Source organism: Hylobates moloch, unplaced genomic scaffold (genome assembly GCF_009828535.3).
Source record: "Hylobates moloch isolate HMO894 unplaced genomic scaffold, HMol_V3 SCAFFOLD_8, whole genome shotgun sequence".
NCBI classification, from domain to species: Eukaryota; Metazoa; Chordata; class Mammalia; order Primates; family Hylobatidae; genus Hylobates; species Hylobates moloch.
The window spans coordinates 120,503,403-120,513,463 of record NW_026652283.1 but is presented as its reverse complement, the minus strand read 5'-3'; the positions used below and the strand labels follow the sequence as shown (position 1 = coordinate 120,513,463).

General features: G+C 43.3%; 1 non-coding gene across 1 annotated transcript; it reads left to right on the top strand.

The window, feature by feature from the left end:
* Positions 1–344: 344 nt before the first annotated feature.
* On the top strand, positions 345–478 carry LOC116473998 (small nucleolar RNA SNORA70). Its single transcript, XR_004249543.1, has one exon. It is a non-coding gene; the product is annotated as a small nucleolar RNA SNORA70 (small nucleolar RNA).
* The last annotated feature ends 9,583 nt before the right edge of the window (positions 479–10,061 follow it).

Genomic DNA, 10,061 nt, shown 5'->3' with positions numbered 1-10,061 from the left:
CTCCCATTTTATCAGATCTCGTGAGACTTATTCACTATCATGAGAATAGCACGGGAAAGACCCACCCCCAAGATTCAATTACCTCCCACTGGGTTCCTCCCACAATGCATGGGAATTGTGGGAGCTACAAGATGAAATTTGGGTGGGGATACAGGGCCAAACCATATCCGATTTTATTTTCAAACACATTTTCTTAAAAACAAATACAAGATGCTTTTTAAAGAAATTGTTTACACTTATTGCAATTGGCATATATATTTTGTTACCGTAAAAAGGTAATATACACATATGGTTGTGTGTGAAGAAGAAACAGATAGTAGGCTACATGTAAAAATGATAAAGGGCTGCAGCCAATTGAGCTGATGCAGTTCCTTTCATCATGGGGCCCAGTGTGCAATAGCTGCAAACGGCAGCTTCCTTTGTAGTGTATGCAGCCTGTTTCTTATATGGGTTGCTCTAAGGGACCTTGGAGACAGCCCTTTCAGGTGGATGTTCATGTCTCTGACCTTGCGCTATCCTCAATGTAGACTCTGAATAGGTATTCGAGGTGCCTTTGGAAAGCCCCAGGGTGCTGTGGTCAGGGTTCACATTGGCCAAGTCATCATGTCCATCCACACCAAGCTACAGAACAAGCAGCATGTGATTGAGGCCCTATGCAAGGCCAAGTTCAAGTTCCTTGGCCACCAGAATATCCACTTCTCAAAGAAGTGGGACTTTACCAAGTTCAGTGTAGATGAATTTGAAGACATGATGGCTGAGAAGCAGCTTATCCCAGATAGCTGTGGGGTCAAGTACACCCCTGATCCTGACCCTCCAGACAAGCGGTGGGCCCAGCACTCATGAGGGCTTCTACTGTGCTGCCCCCTCCTAATGCCCACCAGTAAATCCTACTTCCTGTCCACATTAAAAAAAAAATGATAAAGGGTAGTCACCTCTTGAGAGTGAGAATAGGGCTGGTGTGGAAGTGAGTTTTTACTTCTCAATGGACATATTCCATGTTTGAAAAACTGTTTTGAAGTGGGTATCATTTTTATAACATTTAAATTTCAAAAAATATTTCACTGTGTGCCTAATCTGTGCAAGGGGAGTATGCAGAGAAGGGTGGCATTAGAACCACATGTGAGGAACACCGGGGTCCCAGTGTGTTTCACTGCAGAAAGCCGTTACTTATCGTGTTTGGCTAATAAATACTGTATGATGATTACTTCTGGCTGGGCGCAGTGGCTCACGCTTATAATCCCAGCACTTTGGGAGGCCGAGACGGGCGGATTACGAGATCAGGAGATCGAGACCACGGTGAAACCCCGTCTCTACTAAAAACAAAAAAAATTAGCCGGGCGTGGTGGCGGGCGCCTGTAGTCCCAGCTACTCGGAGAGGCTGAGGCAGGAGAATGGCGTGAACCCGGGAGGCGGAGCTTGCAGTGAGCCGAGATTGCGCCACTGCACTCCAGCCTGGGTGACAGAGCGAGAATCCGTCTCAAAAAAAAAAAAAAAAAAAAAAAAGATTACTTCTGATTTGTAATCTGTTAATTACAGATACACAAAAAAGTCCGGTCATGAATCACCCCAAATTGGTAGCAACCAAGATGTCCTTCAGTGTGTGAATGGATAAGCAAACTATGGTGCATTCAGATAAGAGAATATTACTCAGCACTAAAAAGAAATGAGCTATCAGCCATGAAAAGATGTGGGGGGTATTACAGCCATATTACTCAATGAAAGAAGCCAGTCAAAAATGGCTACAGACATACAATTCCAACTATATGACATTCTGGAAAAGGCAAAACCACGGAGACAGTGAAAAGATCAGTGGTTGCCAGAGGCTGGGGAAGGGGCGAAAGAGCAGGATGAATAGGTGGAGAACAGGAGAATTTTAGCTCAATGGAGCTACTTCTGTATGAAACTGTAATGATGGATAGAGGACTTTATGCATTTGTCAAAATCCATAGAACTGTACAATACAAAGAGTGAATTTTAATGTACACCATGGATTCAAGTAATGATAATGTATCCATATTGGTTTGTCATTTGTAACAAACGTACTACATTAATGCAAGATGTTAACAGCCTAACTGTTGGGCAGAGACAGGATGCATGGGATCTCTCTGGACTTTCTGCTCAGTTTTTCTGCAAACCTAAAGCTGCCCCCAAAAACTAAAACCCAAATTAAGAACAAAGTTAATGCTGTTTAAACATAATAATAATAAAAGGCTACTAATAACATACTAATATAAAAAACTAGTATTTCAAAACTAAGTCAGGACTATGATGCTCTTATCCATGTTTGTTTGTTGTTTTCAAGGTTAGGCGATGCTTTCCTTCGCTGTCCAGTTTGCAGAGCCGTCTTGGAGCTGGCACAGGTCCTCCCTCCGTCGTCCTGACTCTTGGGAAGGTACCAGGCGGGCTGCGGAACTGGCGCGCCCTCGTCCGCCCGCAAGTCCTTGGAAAGCGCAGGCGTCGTGCGCTCTCCAGCGCCCTGCCAGGGTGCAAGGGCAGGACAGGTACCTCCTGCGTGCTGCGGTGGCGATCAGCGCGGACACAGAGCCCGGCTCCACCCGTCCGCCCAGCCTCGGGGTTCTGCCAGAGCACCGGGCACAGAGCAAGCCGGTCTGAGCTCCAGCACCTTTGGCAGCTCCCGGCCCCGGGGTGCGAACGGCGGCCCTGGCTCACCGCTTCAGGAGCAGGCGGCCAGAGCACTAGGGAGAGAAGCCCGGAGCAGGGCTAGTTTGTTTCCTCACCTCCTCAGGCAAGCTCAGGTTCTTAAACTCGCCGTGCAACAGGCGCAGGTACCCGCTCAGGAAGCTCAGTCAGTGGTGCAGGAAGCCTGGGTCGCTGGGCATCGTGTTTAAAAATAAACACCCACTTCCCTTGGGGCCATTGGTATTTATTCTATTTAAATTACACAGATTGTTTCCATTCCTTGGTGTCTGAAGCATTAAAGCTGAAGTCTGCTTTCCCAGCTATTTGCATGTATTTGTTTAGGGGTGGAGTCGCCCTGCAACACGGGCTGCTCCTATGGCAACTGCTACAAAACAAGATCAGGCTTCACCAGGGTCGGGAGAAGAAACCTCCCAAGAAAGCCAGGCGCTGGAGTCACGGGTGTGGATGTCCTTTTAGGGCCTAGGAAAGGAGGGTCTGATGAGGAGGCATTGAAGAAAAGCCAGTATGACGACGATGCTTTCATGGTGAAGTTTTGTGCATTTTCTACTGAACATTTTTTAAAGTATGCCCTTCTTTTTTGACTTAAAAGGAAATCTTGGCATTCAGAGTTAATGCTTCCTAAAAACAGTTATATAGAAAGGAAAGTATTCTATCTTAGCTCATTTGCAAACAATTGCATTATTCTTGATCTTTGTTTATATATATATGTGTCCAATGAATATACCATAGGATGTATATGTAATTATATATCATATGTATAGTATAGAATATAATTATATAACTTTTCTTTTGAAACTTTGTACTTCAGAGAAGACCCTGGGAAACACATGCATACTTTGCACACTGAAGTTTATCTTAAGTTCTTTTTTATTTTTATTTTTTTTTGAGACAGAGTATCACTCAGTTGCCCAGTTTTAAGTTCTCTCTTTTGAGAGGCAGTAAGTGATGATTAGGGAGAATGAACGGACCACAGAGACCGAAACGAAACTGTAAGTGATTGATTGTCTTTGGAATCTGAATGGGCCTGAGAGGCAGAGAATATCTTGGGAAAAAGTCTGTCAGGTGTGGTCACATTCGTCAGGCTTTTTTTCTGAGATAATGAGATACCAGGGAGGGCATAGAAAGCATTTATGTTTCTTTTGGTAAGCTCTCTTAGACAGATAAGGATGTTCCAGGAATATTCCCTGCCCTTGTGATTTGGGGAGGCACAAGACAAGGTTAGAGGGACCTTCATTCTGAGGCTTGTTTCTGAGGCTGCTCAGCTTTCAAAAGCGCCCAGCATGCTCAGGTGCCATATTTTGAGGAATGATTTTCTATACCCCCAACATCATAAAACCACCTCATTTAAGCTTCAAGTGGTGCCTCATGTTTCTTTTCTAGGTTTTGTTTTGTTTTGTTTTGTTTTGTTTTGTTTTGAGATAGAGTCTGGCTGTGTCCCCAGGGCCGGAGTGCAGTGCCGCAATCTCAGCTGACTGCAACCTCCACCTCCTGGGTTCAAGTGATTCTCCTGCGTCAGCCTCCCCCATAACTGGAATTACAGGCACATGCCATGATGCCCAGCTAATTTTTGTATTTTTAGTAGAAACAGGGTTCGATATCCACTCACTTTAGCCTCCCAAAGTGTTGGGATTACAAGCATGAGTCTCCTCGCTCGGCCTATCTTAAGTTCTTATGTTAAATATAGAGTTCACGTTTAGGATTCCTCTGGATCCAGCCTAGAAGGCAAGGCTTCATTGCCTTCTGAAGAAAAGACTTATGACTATCAGACCCAATGCTCACCATTTTTCCTTCTCTTTTTTTGGAGACAGAGTCTTGCTATGTTGCCCAGGCTGGACTGCAGTGACTATTCAATACCGGCCCCGTCAGACTGCACTGTGGCCTTGAACTCCTGAACTCAAGGGATCCTCCTTGAGTTCTCGGCCTCTCCTATAGCAACAGGCATGCACCAATCATCTTTTCTTTTTTTTTTTCTTTTCTTTCTTTTTTTTTTTTTTTGAGATGGAGTCTCACACTGTTGCCTGGGCTAGAGTGCAGTGGCATGATCTTGGCTGACTGCAACCTCTGCCTCTCAGGTTCAAGCGATTCTCCTGCCTCAGCCTCCCGAGTAGCTGGGATTACAGGTGCCCACCACCATGCCTGGCTAATTTTTTGTGCTTTTAGTAGAGACCAGGTTTCAGTATGTTGGCCAGGCTGGTCTCGAACTTCTGACATTGTGATCCGCCCTCCTTGGCCTCCCAAAGTGCTGGGATTACAGGCGCGAGCCACAGAGCCTGGCTCATGCTCCCTTTTTATAAACAAATTTTTCAATAATTTTTAAAAAATAGTCTTTATTTTTAAGATCAGTTTTAAGTTCACAGCAAAACTGAGTAGAAGGTAGGTACAGAGATTTCCCATACACATAGCTTCCCCTACACATAGCTTCCCCTATTATCAACATCACCAACCAGGGTGGTACATTGTTGCAATTGATGATGCTGCATTGACACATCATTATCACCCAAAATCTGTGATTTACTTATGGCTCACTCCTGTACGTACTATGGGTATGATGAATGTCTACTGACATGTATCCACCATTATAGTATCATACTGAGTAGTTTCACTGCCCTAAAAATCCTCTGAGATCCATCTATTCATTCCTTCCTCCCCACCAACCCCTGACAAACACTGATCTTTTCACTGTCTCCATAGTTTTGCCTTTTCCAGACTGTCATATAATTGGAATCATACAGTATAGAGCCTTTGCAGATTGGCCTCTTTCACTTAATAATGTACATTTTAGGTTTCCTTTCTGCCTTTTCATGGCTTGAGAGCTCACATCTTTTTAGCACTAAAAATTTTCCATTGTCTGGATATACCACAGTTTTTTCACACGTTCACTTACTGGACATCTTGGTCGTGTCCAAGTTTAGGCAATTATGAATAAAGCCACTATAAGCATTCACATGCAGGTTTTTGTGTGGACATAAGTTTTCAACTCATTTGGGTAAATACAAGAACTATGATGGCTGGATCATATGACAGAGTATGATTAGGTTTACATTAATAACAAGCCTCCAAACTGTCTTCCAAATTGTCTGTATCATTTTGCATTTCCACCAACACTGTGTAAGAATTCCAGTTGCTCCACATCCTCACCAACATTTGGTGTTGTCAGTGTTCAAGATTTTGGCTATTCTAATCCGTGTGTTGTAATATCTCATTGTTGTTTTCATTTGCATTTCCCTGATGATATGTGATGTGGAGCATCTTTTCATGTGTTTGCCATATAACAAATATCCTTAACGCCTCCTTAACAATTGTGAAATGCAATTCTTAGTTAATATCGTTTACCTACAACATAATTGTTAAAATAATCAATACAATGCTCTGAGAAATAAAGGACTAAAAAGAAAGTGATTAATAATGACATAGTACAGGGACCCCACAAGAGAAGACATGAGCAAGTAGACAGATGATTGCTCTTAAATGGCATAGAATCACCATGGAAGTGCCTCATATTGGCAAGTAAAATATCCCAAATCAGCAATGAGATTCTGTGAAATGGCAAACAGCTCTTAGTAAAGCAAGCAAAACAAAGTATAATCTTCCCTCTTTTCACATTGTAGTTGCATTTGTGGAAATTTACTGTACGTTAAAATTACACAAAACACATTTCGTGTTTATATGTAAAATGGAGTTGAAGTCTAGATGCAGATAATTATACATATGGTGCTTAGTTTGTTTTTCTTATACAAACATCTGTTCGGATATTCAGAATTTGACAGAACTGTCCCTTGCCAACAGTGCTACCCCAATATTGTGAAAAAAAATCCTGCTTTAAAAACCGCTGTTCTAAAATATGGAACTTGGTTGGGTGCGGTGGCTCATGCTTGTAATCTCAACACTTTGGTATGCTGAGATGGGAGGATTGCTTGATTGAGCCCAGGAGTTCAAGAGCAGCCTGAGCAACCTAACAAGACCCAGTCTCTACTAAAAATTTTGTAAATTAGCTAGGCATAGGGCATGCGACTGTACTCCCAGGAGGCTGAGGTGTTACTTACTCATAGAGGGTCTTGACTGCAAGTTGTCCAGGTTAATGGCATTTTTGAACAAAGAATTGGACAAAATGCACAGCAAAGCAAGGAAAGAAGGAAACAGAAAGCAGAGATTTATTGAAAGTAAAATTACCCTTCACAGTTTGGGAGCGGTTGGAGCAGCAGCTCAGGGGCCTGGATGCAGAATCTTCCTGGGTTCAAATACTCCTTAGAGGTTTCCCATTGGCCGCTTGGTGTTCACCTCATGTAAATGGAGTGGTGGCTCACAATCAGTGTGATTGGTTACGGACACCAACCAATCAGAGGCTGAAGTGAAGTTACAAAGGTCACACTCCCATGCACACATCTGATTGGTCTTGGACAGCAACCAATCAGAGGCTGAAGTGAAGTTACAAAGGTCACACTCCTATGCACACATCTGATTGTTCTCGGAAAGCTAACAATCAGAGGCTAAAGTTACAAAGTTACACTCCTATGCAAACGTCTGATTGGTTGCAATCAGAAGTACTTTCAAAGTCCCATCTGCCCAAGCAGAAAAGATGGGAGTTAGCAAAGGGAGTAGCCTCTGGTCCTTGTCATTTAGGTGTGGAAAGTTAGGGTTTTCCTTCCAGGACCTGTTCTCCTACCTCAGGAAGACTGATTGAGCTAAAGATCGAGGCTGCTTTGGGCCATGATCACGCCACTGCACTCAAGCCTGGCTGACAAAGCAAGACTCTGTCTAGCAAAAAAAAAAAAAAAAAGAAAGAAAGAAAAAAAGAAAAGAAAAAGAAAAAGATATAACTCTTTCTCCAACAGGAACATTATGAATTTTATTCACTGACTTGAGATTTGAGTCCAAGAAGGAAGGTGAAGTTGCTGAAAAACCAGACTCACTTAAAACTCAAAAGCTGAGCCAGGTACAGTGGCTCACGCCTGTAATCCCAGCATTTTGGGAGGCCAAAGTAGGCGGATCACCTGCGGTCAGAAGTTCAAGACTAGCCTAGCAAACATGGTGAAACCCCATCTCTACTAAAAATACAAAAATTAGCCAGTCATGGTGGCAGGCAGCTATAATCCTAACTACTCGGAAGGCTGAGAATCGCTTGAACTCGAGAGGCGGAGGTTGCAGTGAGCCGAGATCACACCATTTCACTCCAGCCTGGGTGACAAGAATGAAACTCTGTCTTTAAAACAAGGAAAAAGAAACAAAAAAGTCTAAAGCTGGTAAACTAATCCCAATGAGAAGCTTGGCACTGAAATGATGAGTTAATTCACAGAGAAAAAGAGCAAAGTCTCCAAAAGCTTTTCTAGGCATTTTATAACTGAGCTGGCCCCAAGTGCAGGTGCAGGAACTCTTAGAAGCTCAGCCACGGGGAATAACAATGCAGGAAATATATGGCAGGGATGAGCTGAATGAAATGAGGGGGATGGGATCCAGTATCCCATCTCTTCAACTTCAAACAGCTGCCCGCCTGTAGAAACCGTTTCAAGCTAGCTTGAGCACAGTGTCCCTTCTGCAGGGCTGCATGCCATTTGCTTGTCTGGCAATCTCATAACTCATAGGCAGAGGCTGTATGCCATATACCAAATAGCAAAGTGGAGACGTGCAGGGTAGGAAAACTGGATTGAGAGGAAGGAGATGAGGCAATCGTTCTCAATCTTGGCTGCACAACAGAATCTCTTGGGAAGACTTTATAAAATATGAATGCCGGGGCCCATTCCTATGGTATTCTTTTTTTCTTGATAAATGTTAGCAATTTTATTCGTCTTATGTCCTTGCTTTTGTGTACTATCTGTCCCCAGGGAGATAATTTTTGAGAATTACCCCTAAATTTTCATTGTTTTCTCCCTTCAAATTCAGTGCTTATGAGACACATTATGAAATAGAGAAGCAAATCTGCATTTGTTTAATGCATTACTTCCTCCACTTAACCTCTTGCTTATTGAAGCTAAAACCAAACTCTGTAGTCCTTATCTCCTAGTCGCTCTAATCCACACTCTCCTAACCAGGAATTTACCATTGTAGTTTCAATGCAATGGCAGTTTCATTTTCTTTTTCCATCGTAATCCAGTAGTTAGCTTAACTTGCTTTACAGTGAAATATACCCATGGTATTCTGACTTAATTGACCGAGTGCATGACCCTGGCATCAATAATTTTTAAAGGCTGATAAGGTGATTCTAATATGTGCAGTTGGGGTGGAGAATACCAATCTGGCAGCTGGAAACAAAAGAAGAGTGAACATTTTCCCATTTGGTGCTTCCAGAAAGTAATTAAATACATATAAATACTGGGAAAAAAGGAGGCTAAGTCCTCAGATATTAACTAGTTATATGATGTTGAGCTGGCTATCTTATCTAAGACTCAGTGTCATCTTTAAAAGGAGGGAAATTATAGCACCAGCCATATACAGATGTGAAGATTAAATGAGCTAGTATGTGTCAATCACTTAGCATGGTGCTTGACAGCGCCCAATAGACAGGCCCAGGGCATAGTGGCTCATGCATGTAGTCCCAGCGCTTTGGGAGGCTGAGGCAGTAGGTTCGTTTGAGCCCAGGAAGTTGAGGCTGCAGTGAGCCATGATCGTGCCACTGCATTCCAGCCTGGGAGACAGAGAGAGACTGCATCTCAAAAAAAAAAAAAAAAAAAAAGTGGGCTGGCACGGTGGTTCATGCCTGTAATCCCAGCATTTTGGGAGGCCGAGGTGGGCGCATTACCGAGGTCAAGAGTTCAAGACCAGCCTGGCCAACATGACAAAACCCCATCTCTACTAAAAATACAAAAATAGGCGAGGCACCATGGCTCATGCCTGTAATCCCAGTACTTTGGGAGGCCAAGGCGGGTGGATCACAATGTCAGGAGATCAAGATTACCCTTGCCAACATGGTGAAACCCCGTCTCTACTAAAAATACAAAAATTAGCCTTGCGTGGCTGTGCGCACCTGTAGTCCCAGCTACTTGGGAGGCTGAGGCAGAAGAATTGCTTGAACCTGGGAGGCAAAGGCTGCAGTGAGCCGAGATCATGCTACTGCACTCCAGCCTGGGTGACAGAGTGAGAGTTTGTCTAAAAAAAAAAAAAAAAAAATTATCTGGGCATGGTGGCAGGTGCCTGTAATCCCAGCTACAAGGGAGGCTGAGGCAGGAGAATTGCTTGAACTTGGGAGGTAGAGGTTGCAGTGAGCCGAGATTATGCCACTGCACTCCAGCCTGGGCGACAGAGCAATACTCCTTCTCAAAAACAAACAAAGTGCCCAGTAAATGACTGGTGTTTCATCATCATCCTCATTGTCATTGTACAGAAAAAAAAATTAGATTAGAGGTTTATATACAACATATTTGCCTCCATAAATAAGTTCAAATTCTGAAATTCAAAGCAAAAAATTC